This window comes from Myotis yumanensis, unplaced genomic scaffold (assembly GCF_028538775.1).
Source record: "Myotis yumanensis isolate MYYU_CA2020_CCGP unplaced genomic scaffold, mMyoYum1.0.hap1 SCAF_109, whole genome shotgun sequence".
NCBI classification, from domain to species: domain Eukaryota; kingdom Metazoa; phylum Chordata; class Mammalia; order Chiroptera; family Vespertilionidae; genus Myotis; species Myotis yumanensis.
In genome coordinates, this window is record NW_027223860.1 from 15,001 (window position 1) to 30,719 (window position 15,719).

The window sequence follows — 15,719 nt, forward strand, 5'->3', positions numbered from 1 at the left end:
ACTCCATTCCAGTCTATTCCACTCACCGCCCCCCCCCCCCCCCAGATTCTGTCCATCCTGGGGCTCACACACAGTATACATACATACATACATACATACATACATACATACATTCGTCCTACACCTGAGTATCAACCAAAGACTTGGAAACAATGAGGAGGAGACTCAAGAAGTAATGCCATTCAAAACTAAACATTAAGTCGTTGTGTAAATTCTGTGAAAGGAAAAGTGGATAGGGTATGCCTGTAAATGGCATAGCTCTCCCTGCTCACCTAGCCTTTTCAATGACAGCACCCACCCCATACTCACCCCCTTACTGTCATGGATGCTTTTCATGATCCCTGAGAGGAAGAAAATATCCCCTGTTGCTGAACCCTGGCTTTTCAACACTGCAGATGACCCTCTTGGACAGATGCAGGAACTCTCTCCCTCCCAGTCCCAGAGAGGATGTTTTGACCCACCCTTGATCTCTTTCTTGGTTTGTTTTCTTTCAATGGTGGTAAACACAGACCTCCTTTGAACCTTTGATAAGCCTACAGTTTACATTCACACTCCTTTAGCTTGATTTTTAATACAACTCCCGGGGTCAGGATCACGACTTTAGAGTCACGGTTGGTTCGCCCCATGAGAGGACTCCTGTGTGTGTGTGTGTGTGTGGGGGGGGGGGGGGGGGTGGCGGGGGGGGGGGGGGATTGCCCGCTTTGCTTTCTCCCGCCTCCCTAAAATGTCACCAGTGGATTTCATGTAACCCACGTACGGTCTCCTCCTGGGATTGGAGTGTATAAAATAAGGGGGCCGACATTGCCATTCTTTGGAACATCATCTCCCGCCGTTGAGATTGTGCTTCCCGGCGTACGAGCGACATTTCTGGACAGTTTGGCTGAAAGACACTCACAGAAATTCTGCACAGGTTGGAGGATTTCTTACATTGTTGACAAATGCCACACACGCACACATGTGTGTGCACTTGCTTCACGGTTGCCACCTGTGGGGCTCTTTCAGGTTCGTCCATTTAACTTCCTCTTTTTCACAGGGAGGAAGGAGGCAGCGAGTGTAATCACCAGTGAGTGTGTGACATGAGACTGAGGATTTCCCGTGGAAAGCGGGTGAGCGGACGGGTGGGCGGAGGGAGGGAGGGAGGGAGGGAGGGAGGACACATCCATCCACCCACTCATCCATCCATCCATCCATCCATCCATCCATCCATCCATCCATGGACAGAAATTAAAAGTTTAACAAACAAACAGTGATGGTGAGTAGTCATGTCCTAGGCTGCTACCTTCCCTGACAAAGGTCAATCTTTCTTTTTTATAGTGTTTTTATTGAGTTCAAAGATGGGGGGAAAGAGAGAGAGAGAGAGAGAGAGAGACATCAATGATGAAAGATAATCATGGATCCACTGCTTCCTGCACACCCCCTCCTGGGAGGTGGGGTGGGGGGTGGGGGGGGAGCGGGCGGCGGCGCCGGGGATCCATCCCGCAACCCGTGCATGTGCCCTTGACCTGAATCGAACCTGGGACCCTTTAGTCTGCAGGCCGACGCTCTATCTCCCCTGAGCCAAACCGGCTAGGGTGTAATTTTCCTTTTTAAATCCCCTTATTTTTATTGAGTACGTTGCTGACTGTTACCTATCCTACGCCAACCTAAGTAAGAGAAGTATGTGTCTGTCATTTTATTTTAATTTTTATCCAATCCCAGAGGTTTCCTGCCCCCCCACCCCCACCCCCGCTTTGCCTTCTCTGGCCTCCCTCATCTATCACCAACGGAGTTCATGTAACCCACTTACATCTCCTCTTTTGCTTGACATGTATACAACAAGGTTAAAACACACACACCCTCCATTCTACAGAGTGTTATCCCATTATGTTGAGAATCTGCTTCCTGGCAATTGCCTCAAATGAACTCACAGACATTCTCCACAGATTTGAATCTTTTTTGATGTTCACACATCCATCCATCCATCCATCCATCCATCCACGGGGAAGTTAAAGATGAATGATAAAAGGGTGTCTGTCGTGAGTGGCACACTTGGAGCGGTGTGTGCGGTGGGGGGTGGGGGTGGAGGGATGGATGATCAAAACCGGCAACTGGAGCAGAGTGTGCTGGCCGGTCTGGTGACCCGGGGTTATTGAGTCAAATCATCCCTCACCAGGCCTCCCGCGACCCTCATCGCTCCACTCCCACCTATGTCTCTCCTCCTAGGGGATCTAAGACGCCGAGATCTACTGTTGACCTTCGCCTTGGACCCTGGACTCACGCCCCTCAAACCCCTCCCTCTCGCTCCCCACCCCCCCTCGCGGGATTCCTAAACGGGTGAGGGCTGGTTCCTGGGTTGGCCGATAGAGGGCACTCTTTCCCACCCGGACAGGCCGGGCCGGTTTTCTCCAACAGCCCTCCCTCCCTCCCTCCCTCCCTCCCTCCCTCCCTCCCTCCCTCCCTCCCTCCCTGAAGTTGGTGAGCTGCCGGCCTGAGGGTGGGGGAACTCGGAGAAGCCCGAGGCGAGGGAGGTCCGAGGCCCTGACGTCACCGGAGAGCTTTCTGCATTTGAATGAAGCAAGCCCTGGAGTGAGATCCATTGGAATGAATCGCCCTGACCTCCCTCCTCCCCTCCCGCTTGCTCCATACCCCACCCCCTACTCCCCATCCCCCACCCCAGCGCTCCCTTCCTCTCAGCCCTCAGGTCAGGGGACTCTCAAGGGAACGCGGCCCGGTTCCCCATCTACGGAGACACATGGGTAGCGAGCCGAGCCGAGCCGAGCCGAGAGTGAGAGGCGAGAGTGAGAGGCGTCTCTGCCAGCCTCTGGGGCTGCTTGGGGCCATTCTGAGCGGGGAGGGTCCCCCATGAATCGGGTCGCTCGGGCTCTGTCGTGGAAGTTCATCATGGAGAAAGGACTGTTGGCAAACAGACATACGTTTAGTCCATCTCCAGGTGAGATTCCTCTCGGGATGTTCCCTTTTTAAAAATCATCATTCTTGCCCTAACCGGTTTGGCTCAGTGGATAGAGCAGCGATGGCGAACCTTTTGAGATCGGCGTGCCAGCATTTTGAAAAATCCTAACTTAACTCTGGTGCCCTGTCACATATAGAAATTTTTTGATATTTGCAACCATGGTAAAACAAAGACTTATATTTCTGATATTCATTTTATATATTTAAATGCCATTTAACAAAGAATAAATCAACCAAAAAAAAAAAAAAATGAGTTGTGTCATAGGTTCGCCATCACTGCGATAGAGCGTCAGCCTGCGGACTCAAGGGTCCCGGGTTCAATTCCGGTCAAGGGCATGTACCTTGGTTGCGGGCACATCCCCAGTAGGGAGTGTGCAGGAGGCAGCTGATGGATGTTTCTCTCTCATCGATGTTTCCAACTCTCTATCCCTCTCCCTTCCTCTCTGTAAAAATAAATAAATAAATAAATAAATAAAGTATATTTAAAAAAATAAAAACCATCACATTCTCCCCTGTTGGTTCAGTCTCTGGCTCATTGAAGTCTACAAACACACGACCCTTCTAATAAAACCCCACAAAAACCAACAACCAACATATGTGGGCGTCACTGGCTTAAAGACAGACATGCAGACAGACAGAGACAAACCTCTGAGTCCCTATCAGGTGAATTGGGGACGATTTGAGCAGGAAAATATAGGTTGCCCCTGTCCCATGCCCTCATTGAAAGGGGACAGGTTCTGATTTTAAAACAGCCGTCTGTCGGTCGGTCGGTCGGTCGGTCGGTGGGGTACCCCTACCTACCGCTGTGGGCACACAAGCTTGACTCCCAGGGAGAGGGAGACTTGGTTGGGTAGGGTTAAGAACGGGGAAAGTAGCCCCGGCCGGTCGGTCGGTCGGCGTCTCCGAGAGCTTCAGGACCTTCACCTCTTAGGATCATTGCCGTTTTTCCAAAAGCGGTATGAGTGAGGAGAAGGGGAGATTCCCTCTCACAGTCCTCGGAGCATCCCTCGGTTCGCTTCTGTGTGTTTTCTCTTGGTAAATCCAATTTCTGTCTTTTGTTGTTGTTGTTTTCTACACTCTTCCTAAGGGTGACCTGGCTTCTGACAGCAGAAACAGACGCCTCTACCCTTTCACAGCGGACCTCATGGACAGACTCTGTTGCCTCGCCCTCAGAAACCAGCAGGTGTATACGTCGTGTTCACGGAAAAACATGCAAACCCGTAGAGAACTTTCATGAGTTTCCTTGAGCCAAACTGTCCACACTTGCCGGGAAGCAGAACCGCAAGGGGTTTGGACAATGCTCCGGAGAATGGCTGTTTTTCACTGTGTTTTATTCATTCTTTCTCTAAATTATTATTTAATACATTTTTATTGATTTCTGAGAGGAAGGGAGAGGGAGAGAGCGATAGAAACACCCGCTACTGGGGATCGAGCCCACAACCGGGCCTGTGCCCTTGACTGAAATTGAACCCGGGACCCTTCGGTCTCCAGGCCGATGCTCTACCCACTGACCAAAACCGGCTGGGGCGTTACTTTGTTTTATACGTGACAATCCAATCCAAGGAGGAGACATACGTGGGTTACAGGAAATCCACTGGTGATAGATGAGGGAGGGAGGGAGGGAGGGAGGGAGGGAGGAAAGGGGGGGTGGGGTGGGGAGTGGGGGTACACCTCTGGGATTGGATATAAAGCAAAATGATAGATGCATACTTCTTTTTTAAAAAATACATTTTTATTGATTGCAGAGAGGGAGGGAGAGAGAAACATCATTGATGAGGGAGAATCGGGGATCGGCGGCTTCCTGCATGCCCCATAGTCGGGCTCGAGCCCGTGACCAGGGTGGGCATGCTCCCTGGCCCCGAATCGAACCCAGGACCTTAAGGTCTGCCACAGGCTGACCTCGGCTCTACCCACTGAGCCAAACCGGCCAGGGCTACACCTACTTCTTTTCCTGAGGTGGGTGCAGGATAGATAGTTAACAGGCAACAATACACGTGATAACAATAACAATGAAGGAATTTATGGTCTCTTTCCTGCAGGGCACCCAGGGGCATTTGCTTGTGTGTGTGTGGGGGGGGGGGGGCGCGGAGGTGGGGGGAGGGGGGAGAGAGTAGGGGGGGCTAATGTTACAAGCTCCTCTGACATTTCAGAGGTGTGTTGTCTTACATGCAAAAGGACCATAGGTTCAGTTAAGGTAAACGCTGACCTGGTCAGGGAAGACTCAGGCCTAGGACGCGACTACCCACCACAAGTGCTCTTAGTGACAGCCTCCCTTCAGACCATCCCTGCGGTCGATTTAGGCCTTTCAGGTTGCAAGACCGCCAGGCAGGCCTTCCCCTGAGCTCGTCGGGTTAGCATGTGGCCCCTTTCGTCGTCCACAGTTGTGTGGGAATAAAGGAGTCATCCTTTCTGTCAAAGAAGGGAGCTTAGGCTGCCTCCATTTTGGCTCCAGGGACTTGGCCGCCGCCATTTCGAAACGGCATAGGTCAACCCGTCCCTCTTATCCTCTCCACCCCCCCACCCCCCCACCCCCGTTTTAATTTCGCTGCTTTGTTTCTCTTTTAAACAAATTCACATTTCATTTATGTTGAAATAAACTGTACAAAATTAACTTTCTTCACCGAAAATAACAGCTATGTTTTCTGTATTCTTCCTAGGTAAACTACAAAACGCATTCTTGTAGGTTGTCTAGGTTTCGCTTATAAATTGAGACGCGGCAGGTAGATGTATCCACGGAAAAAGACAGAATGAAACAGACCGATCTGTTGTCGGGATCCATGGCCTCTGATCCTGTCTTGACCGTGAAACGGAAGTGTTCCGCATATTCTAGATTATGGAGCCCTAACTGGTTTGGCTCAGTGGATAGAGCATCTGCCTGCTGACTAAAAGGTCTCAGGTTGGATTCCGGTCAAGGGCACGTACCTTGGTTGTGGGCACATCCCCAGTAGGAAGTGTGCAGGAGGCAGCTGATCAATGTTTCTCTCTCATCGATGTTTCTAACTCTCTATCCCTCTCCCTTCCTCTCTGTAAAAAAATAAATAAATAAAATACATTTAAAAAAATAAAAATCATCATTCTCCCCTTTTGGTTCAGTCTCTGGCTCACTGAAGTCTACATACACGTGACCCTCCTAAAAAAAACAACAACAACAAAAACCCACCCCCACAAAAACCAACAACCAAGTAAGTTGGCATCACTGGCTTGAGTCAAACTGTCCACACTTGCCGGGAAGCAGAACCGCAAGGGGTTTGGACAATGCTCCGGAGAATGGCTGTTTTTCACTTTGTTTTATTCATTCTTTTTTCTAAATTATTATTTAATACATTTTTATTGATTTCTGAGAGGAAGGGAGAGGGAGAGAGCGATGGAGACGTCCAGGATGACAGAGGATCACCCGTCCGCTGCTTCCTGCACACCCGCTCCTGGGGGATCGAGCCCACAACCGGGCCTGCGCCCTTGACTGTAATCGAACCCAGGACCCCTTCGGTCCCCGGGCCGATGCTCTACCCACTGACCCAAACCGGCCGGGGGCGTCACTTTGTTTAATACGTGACAATCCAATTCAAGGAGGAGACATAAGTGGGTTACAGGAAATCCACTGGTGATAGATGAAGGAGGGAGGGAGCGATGGAGGGTACCAAAGTCGGGCGGGGGTGGGGTGGGGGGGGGGGGGGCTCTGGGATTGAATAAAAACTGAAATGATAGACGCACACTTCTTTTTATTTATTTTATTGATGTTTTACAGAGAGGAAGGGGAGAGAGAAACCTCATCCATGAGAGAGAATCTTGGATCGGCCGCCTCCTGCACGCCCCCTAGTGGGGCTCGAGCCTGTGACCCGGGCGGGCATGCGCCCGGGACCCAAAATCGAACCCGGGACCTTAAGGTCCGCCGCAGGCTGACCTCGGCTCTACCCACTGAGCCAAACCGGCCAGGGCCTCACCTACTTCTTTTCCTGAGGTGGGTGCAGAATAGATAGTTAACAGGCAACAATACACGTGATAACAATAACAATGAAGGAATTTATGGTCTGTCCTGCAGAGCCCCCAGGCGCATTTGCTTGTGTGTGTGTGTGTGTGTGTGTGGGGGATGGGGGGCGGGGGGGAGGGCGCGGGGCGGGGGACGGCGAGATGTTCCAAGTTCCTCTGACATTTTATGGCATAGGTATGTTGTGTCTTAGATGCTAAGGTAAACACTGACCTGGTCTGGGAAGACTCCGGCCTAGGTAGGACGGGACTACCCACCACTACTGCTCTCAGTAACAGTCTCCCTTCAGACCATCCCTGCGGTGGCTTTAGGCCTCTCGGTTTGCAAGACCGCCAGGCAGGCCTTCCCCTGAGCTCGTCGGGTTAGCATGTGGCCCCTTTCGTCGTCCACAGTTGTGTGGAAATAAAGGAGTCATCCTTTCTGTCAAAGAAGGGAGTTTAGGCAGCTTCTCTTTTGGCTCCAGGGGCTTGGTAGCCGCCCTCTCTCTTATCCTCTCCACCCGCCTCCCCCTCCTCCCCCCCCCCCCCCCCCCCCGTTTTAATTTCGCTGTTTTGTTTTTCCATTAAACAAATTTACATTTTATTTATGTTGACATAGACTGTACAAAATTGACTTTCTTCACCGAAAATGACAGCGATGTTTTCTGTATTCCTAGACCAACTACAAAACGCATTCTTGTCGGTTGTCTCGGTTTCCCTTATAAATCGAGACGCGGCAGTAGATGTAACCACGGAAAAAGACGGAATGAAACAGACCGATCTGTTGTCAGGATCCATGGCCTCTGATCCTGTCTTGACCGTGAAACGGAAGTGCGCCACATATTCTTGCTAAAAAGCTTATGAGGATATAGGCTCAACAAAGGAATGTAAACAGCGACACCCAGATGTGGGTGTAAGGATGGCGGGTTCTTTCCTCAATGTTTCACAGTCATTTGTTTAAGATCATCGAATAAAGACAAAAATCCACACCGAAATCCTTGTCTGGCAAGCTCACGTTTCTTTCACTAGCTGGTCATTTCACTGTTGGTTACAGATTTCTCGTAGCACACTTAAAACTCCTGCTAGTCAGAGGTTAGTCGTGAGCTTCGTTGCACAATTTTATGAAACAGGTTCCTCCCACACCTTCTCAAAATTTATTTCTTCAAAGAACTGATAACTCAATGCCCAACAACTGTGACAATGAATGTGATGTCTGCAATGACCTCACTAAAACAAGCCCAAAGTGCCATCGGCAGAGATCACGCAGAAGTGCAACGTGGCGCTTCTGATGATGCCTGCCGCCCTCTGGAAGAACAACAGTTCGTTCTCCAAAGCATGAGAGTTCACACCGGGGCCATTTAAGGAGAGGATCAGTGGCTACTCTACCCAAGAGATCCAGTGATTAAGTGACCCACCTATATCTTACAGCTTTTCTCTGTTTCCTTTCAAATTTCTCAGATTTTTTTTCAATATCAGATATAAGAGAGAACGCATTTTAAAAGTCCCTCGGGTATTTCCGACACTTTCGGAATTATCTGTAGGAAGCTCTGACTTAGTTGTGTAGACTTTGATGTATGTGTCCACCGTTAAGTCCAAATCGTGTTTCACATCGAAATGCATGTTAAGCAAAGCTAAGCTACTTGACCTTTGCCCTGTCAAAGTGTTCCTCGGGTGTGCTTTGAGACGCGCTTTCGACCGTTTTCATAGCGTTCGTTCTCAACCTTCATCACAGGGAGAATTCGTAGGACCTTTAGCAATGTATAAACATGAGGAAAAAACTTGATGTCTGGCAGGTGGAGGGGGCCATGGTGGATGGGAGCTCTATATCTTTTCCTCTGGGTTTCCACTCGATTCTCCAACAACGCAGCTCAGCCGAGAGTGCTGCATCGGGATTGGGTAAGTCGCTGCCGTACATGTCAGCCTGGTGCTCCTCCGGCGTATTGAATTTGAGCCGTCCCGTGACAGAGGGGACCAGAGATCAGCATTGAAGAGCTTTGGAGGAACTGTTCTGAGACTATCTCTTTCAGTTCCTGAACAATGTGTTCCACTGTTGTGACGCTTAGAGGCTCTTTATAGCACCTCTCGGAAGTCGGCTGAGACTCCAGGTGCCCTTGCTGAGCTCTGCGGAGCTTCCCGGGGAGCTTCATCAGAATAGCAAGTGTGGTTGCCAAATTGGTGGCTTCCTCAAACCAAAATTCACAATAAACTTCAATATCTTCCATCACTTCATGTAGCGAATGCAGCGTCTGCAGTCGAGCTACTGGCTGCAGAGAAGACATCAGAGGTCTGACCCTGGAGATTTTTCCCAGAGGCTCCTGTGAAAGGTAGGGCGTTTTTAAGAACAACAATGGTAACCACGAAATCAAAATCTGTTGCTGCACTGCAGAGTGCGAATGCTCGGCCTGCTATACAGTTTTCCCATCTACTATGTGTGTCCTCATGTATACCGCCTACACAGAAAACAAGCACTTGCAGGAGCTCCGCTACAATTTCAAAAGCATCGTGCCTGCCAGCCCGCTGAGAATGGCAAATTTCCTTCAGTTCTTTCCAGCTTTCTTCATTGTTCTGGAAGAGGACAGAAACGACACTGTCAAGCTCTAAAAGCGGTTGTGGTGACGGATGGAAAAAAGATCAAACTTCCTCCACTGTTCCAAACGCAACAGACACCGATCTGGCCGACCGCGGACTTCAGGCACAGGGAAGAGCAGAGTGTGTAGAGAGCTTGGGGAGGGATGTTTCTCCAAAAGTCTAGAAGCAACAAATTTCGTTTTGGTAGGAAAGCCACTGGACACAATGTAAGCCTGGCCACGACAATATTCCATGTGTAATCCCCAGTTCTCGGGTCTTGTCGTGGGAAATGTCATAGCTAAAATTTCGGCAGCGGCTTCAGAAGGCAGGAAACCCACAGATTCTTCTCTCAGTTCACGAGCTTCGTCAGCAAACCTCCCCAACGCGGGCAGGTGCTCTTCCCCTGCTGTGTCCACTATGTGCGTGCGTGCGTGCGTGCATGCATGCCTCCGTCCCTCTGTCGCGGGCCATGAAAAAAAAGGGAGAGTCTCTCACTCCCCTGAGCGTTCCTTCCCCGAATGCGGCTCTTACGGATCTCTAGCATCTGCTTCTGCTTGTACTTTTGAACAGGACGGTGCGTTGACTGCTGTGGTCTCAAAGGGCTTTCTCAGAGAGAACCTCTTCACCAGAATTTATCGGGCACTCCGACAGTGCCTGCCTGCCTGCCTGCCTGAAAGTTATCGGGAGTGAAGAGGCCTTCTGGGATTTCATCAGCTTCATGTCCATCTAGAGCAGTGGTTCTCAACCTTCCTAATGCCGCGACCCCTGAATACAGTTCCTCATGTTGTGGTGAACTCCAATTTCATTGTTACAGATTGAACATAATAAAAACATAGTGATTAATCACAAAAAAATATGTAATTATACATGTGTTTTCTGATGGTCTTAGGCGACCCCTGTGAGAGGATCATTCCACCCCCAAAGCGGTCACAACCCACAGGTTGAGAACTGCTGATCTAGCTGTATGTTTTGTTTTCCCATAAGAATCAAAACTTCAAATAAAGATTTTAAAGTATTCTTTTGTTTACTTTCTCCTCAAGGGTTAAAGGTAAAATGTCTTCATCCTGTTCTTCACCCCCTTCTGTATTGGAGTTCTGAGCAAGGCTGTTGTTGATCGCTCTATATTTGTTTTTGTTCCTGTTCAGAAGTTTCGTCAATTTTTTTTCCTGTTTCCATGTCCTGATTTCATCTTCACTCAATTCTTTTATTCGTTTTCTATGTCTACTATGTGGACTGTTCAAATGACTGGTAAGATCACCTATTGTTGGTATTACATTATCTCGAAGAACTGTCCTATAAGGAAGGACTAGTTCTACAGATCATAGAGGTCTCAGAGTGTTTGGCACATCATCGATAACGTTTATTGAGTTGTTCAGGTGTTTTATCTTCTAAGTTTGCTCTCCTACAATTTCCCACCCACTTATGGCATCTGGCCGGATCCCTCGGGAACCTGAAGAAGGCCAAATCTGACTGCATGCTCTTCCGCATGCAGTCCGCCGCCCCGCACCCCCCCCCCCCCCCCGCAGAAGTTTGGCATCTTCGCTGGCGCCCCACCCCCGGTCCAGCACTCCTTTCCCCCCGATGCCCATCACTGTCTTAATAACACAAAATGCAAGTACAAAACATTGTACAAGTATGCTTTTCACTACATGGAAGTGCAATAATACATTTGTGTGGCTTTTTAAAATATATCTTCATTGATTTCAGAGAGGAAGGGAGAGGGAGAGAGAGCCATAGAAGCATCTACCATGAGAGAGAATCACCCATCGGCTGCCTCCTGCACACCCCCTGCTGGGGATCAAGCCTGTTACCCGGGCCTGTGCCCTTGACTGGAATGGAAACCTGGACCCTTCGGGTCCCCAGGCCGATGCTCTACCCACTGACCAAAACAGGCTGGGGCGGCACTTTGTTTTATACACGACAATCCAAAGAGGAGATGTAAGTGGGATACAGACAATCCACTGGTCATAGATGACTGAGGGAGGGAGGGAGGGAGGGAGGAAGGGAGGGAGGAAGGGAGGGAGGTGGGAGAAAGCAAAGTTGGTGGGGGTGGGGGTGGGGGTGGGGAGTGGGGGGAACCTCTGGGATTGGATAAAAAGTAAAATGATAGCCACCACAACTGCTCTTAGTAACAGTCTCCCTTCAGACTAGACTTGTGGTTGCTTTAGGCCTTTCAGTTTGCAAGACCGCCACACAGCCCTTCCCTGAGCTCGTGGGGTTAGCATGTGGCCCCTTTCGTCGTCCACAGTTGTATGGGAATAAAGGAGTCATCCTTTCTGTCAAAGTTGGGAGTTTTAGCCTTAACTGATTTGCCTCAGAGGATAGAGAGTAGTCCTGCTGACGGAAGGGTCACGGGTTCGAGTCCAGAGAAGGACACCTGCCTGTGGTGTGGGCTCCATCCCCAGTGGGGGGGGGGCGGTGTGCAAGGAGGCAACCGTTATTTTGGCTCCAGTGACTTGGCTGCCGCTATTTAAAAAATATATATTTTATTGATTTTTTTTTACAGAGTGGAAGGAAGAGGGATAGAGAATTAGAAACATCAAAGAGAGAGAAACCTCAATCAGCTGCCTCCTGCACACCCCCTACTGGGGATTTGCCCACAACCAAGGTATATGCCCTTGACCGGAGTCGAACCCGGGACCCTTCAGTCCGCAGGCGGATGCTCCATCCACTGAGCCAAACCAGTTAGGGCGGCAGCTGCCATTTTGAAACGGCAAAGGTCAATCCCTCCCTTTTATCCTCTCACCGCCGCTCCAAATCCCCCGTTTTAACGTTCGTGTTTTAATAGCAGGAAATACAAGTACAAAACATTGTACAAGTATACTTTTTACTCCACAGAGGTGGAATAATACCTTTGTGTTGTTGTTGTCATTGTGTGTGTGTGTGTGTGTGTGTGTGTGTGTGTGTTTTAATATATCTTCATAGATTTCAGAGAGGAAGGGAGAGGGAGGGAAGTAGAGAGAGAGAGAAACACCCACGATGAGAGAGAGAATCACCGGGTCGGCTGCCCCCTGCACACTTCCTACTGGGGATTGAGCCCCAAACCTGGGCCTGCTCCATGGACTGTAATCAAACCCAGGACCCCTTCGTTCCCCAGGCCGATGCTCTACCCACTGACCAAAACCGGCCGGGCCGTGACTTTGTTTTATAAGTGACAATCCAAGGAGGAGATGAAAGCCGGTTACGGAAAATCCACTGGTGATAGATTAGGGAGGGAAGGAGAGAGGGAGGGAGGCAAAGGTGGGGTGGAGTGGAGTCGGGAGTGGCAGGGGGGGAGGAAACCTCTAGGATTGGATAAAAAGTGAAATGATAGCCCTGGCTTGTAGGCTCAGTGGATCGAGCGTCAGCCTGCGAACTGAAGCTTCCCTGCTTTGATTCCCTTCAAGGGCATATGCATGGGTGGAGGGCTCAATCCCCAGTGGGGGACATAAAGGAGACCGCCAATCCACGATTCTCTCTCATCATTGATGTTTCTATCTCTCTTTCTCTCTCCCTTCCTCTCTGAAATCAATAAAAATATTTTTTTAAAAAAGTAAAATGATAGACACATATTTCTTTTTTTTAAAGATGTATTTTTGTTGATTTCAGAGAGGAAGGGAGAGGGAGAAAGAGAGATAGAAACATCATCCATGAGAGAGAATTATGGATTGGCCAGCTCCTGTATGCCCCGTAGTGGGGCTGGAGCCCGTGACCTGGGCAGGCATGAGCCCTTGACCGGATTCGAGCTCTCCCTGCTCTCCTTGCCTTTTCAATGACAGCACCCACCCCAAACCCACCCCCTTACTGTCATGGATGCTTTTCATGATCCCTGAGAGGAAGAAAATATCCCCTGTTGCTGAACCCTGGCTTTTCACACTGCAGATGACCCTCTTGGACAGATGCAGGAACTCTCTCCCTCCCAGTCCCAGAAAGGGTGTTTTGACCCTTAATCTCTTTCTTGGTTTGTTTTCTTTCAATGGTGGTAAACACAGACCTCCTTTGAACCTTTGATAAGCCTACAGTTTACATTCACACTCCTTTAGCTTGATTTTTAATACAACTCCCGGGGTCAGGATCACGACTTTAGAGTCACGGTTGGTTCACCCAATGAGAGGACTCGTGTGTGTGTGTGTGTGTGTGTGGTGGTGGTGGTGGTGGTGTTGGGGCTGGTGCTGGTGGTGGTGAAAAGGACCACATACTGTACTAAACTTGAAAAGCTCAGGGGAGGCCATGCATGGTGGCCTTACAAGGCTAACGTCAGTTTGGGGTGGGTGATCCTGTCCTAGGCCGACATCTTCCCTGACAGAGGTCCATCTTTACCTGGACTGAGCCTGTCTGTCGCTTTCTTTCTTTCTTGCATCCACAATCACACATCTTTGAAAAGTCAAGGGGATTTTCCATCTTTTCTGGAGCCCTGGAATCACAGGCACGGCTCTGTGAATATCACAAACCCCATCACGATGACCGAGTTCATGATTGACTATATGAGCTATCCTACACCCACCCACCTAGGTAAAAGAAGTCTGTGTCCATCATTTTACTTTGCATCCAATCCCAGAGGTTTGCCCACTTTGCTTTCTCCCACGTTCCTCAAATGTCACCAGTGGATTTCATGTAAACCACTCCTCTTTGGATTGGAGTGTATAAAATAAGGCGGGGGGGGGGGGGGGGGAGAGCGACATTGCCATTCTTGGGAACATCCTCTCCAACCGTTCATTGAGACAGTGCTTCCCAGCGTGCGTGCGACATTTGTGGACAGTTTGGCTCAAAGACACTCACAGAAATTCTGCACAGGTTGGAGGATTTCTTACGTTGTTGACAAATGCCACACACGCATACATGTGCGTGCACTTGGTTCACAGTTGCCGCCTGTGGGGCTCTTTCAGGTTTGTCCATTTTCCTTCCTCTTTCTCAAGGGGAGCAAGGAGGCAGCGATTGCGTTCACCAGTGAGTGTGTGATATGAGACTGACGATTTCCCGTGGAAACCGGGTGAGCGGGCGGGTGGGCGGAGGGGGGCGGGAGGGAGGAAAGGAGGGAAGGAGGGGAGGAGGGAGGGAGGGAGGGAGGACACATCCACCCATCCATCCATCCATAGATGGAAATTAAAAGTTTAACAAACAAACAGTGATGGTGAGTAGTCACGTCCTTGGCCGCTACCTTCCCTGACAAAGGTCAATCTTTCTTTTTTTAAAAAGAAATTATTATTATTTTTTTAAAAATATATTTTATTGATTTTTTTTTACAGACAGGAAGGGAGAGGGATAGAGAGTTAGAAACATCGATGAGAGAGAAACATCAATCAGCTGCCTCCTGCATACCCCGCACTGGGGATGTGCCTGCAACCAAGGTACATGCCCTTGACTGGAATCAAACCTGGGACCCTTGAGTCCACAGGCCGACCCTCTATCCACTGAACCAAACTGGTCAGAGCTTTATTTGTGTGCATTTATTGATTTCAAAGAGGAAGAGAGAGAGAGAGAGAGAGAGAGAGAGAGATCAATGATGACAGAGAATCATGGATCAACTGCCTCCTGCACACCCCCTACAGGGGGCTGGGGGGCGCTCTGGGGATCCAGCCCGCAACCCGGGCATGTGCCCTTGGCCCGAATCAAACCTGGGACCCTTTAGCACGCAGGCCGACACTCTATCTCCGCTGAGCCAAACCAGCTAGGGTGTAATTTTCCTTTTTAAATCCCCTCATTGTTGTTGAGTAAATTGATGGCCATTAACTATCCTAGGCCAACCTAAGTAAGAGAAGTATGAAGAAGTATGTGTCTATCATTTTACTTTAATTTTTATCCAATCTCAGAGGTTTCCCTCCCTTCCCCACCCCGCTTTGCTTTCTCTCGCCTCCCTCAACTCACCAATGGAGTTCATGTAACCCAATTACATCTCTTTTGCTTGTCATTTATACAACAAGGTTAAAACACACACACACACACACACACACACACACACCTTCCATTCTATGGAGCGTTATCCCAATATGTTGAGAATCTGCTTCCCGGCGGTGGACCGAAGGGTCCGGGTTGTGGGATCGATCCCCAGAAGGGGGCATGCAAGAGACAGCCGAGCCATGATTCTCTCTCATCATGGATGTTTCTAGCTCTCTCTCCTCCTCTCCCTTCCTCTCTGAAATGAATAAAAATATATATTTTTTTAAAAAGGGAGTTTAAGCAGCCGCCATTTTAGCTCCAGAGACTTGGCAACCACCATTTTGAAACGGTTAAGGTCAACCCTTCCCTTTTTTCCTCCTCCC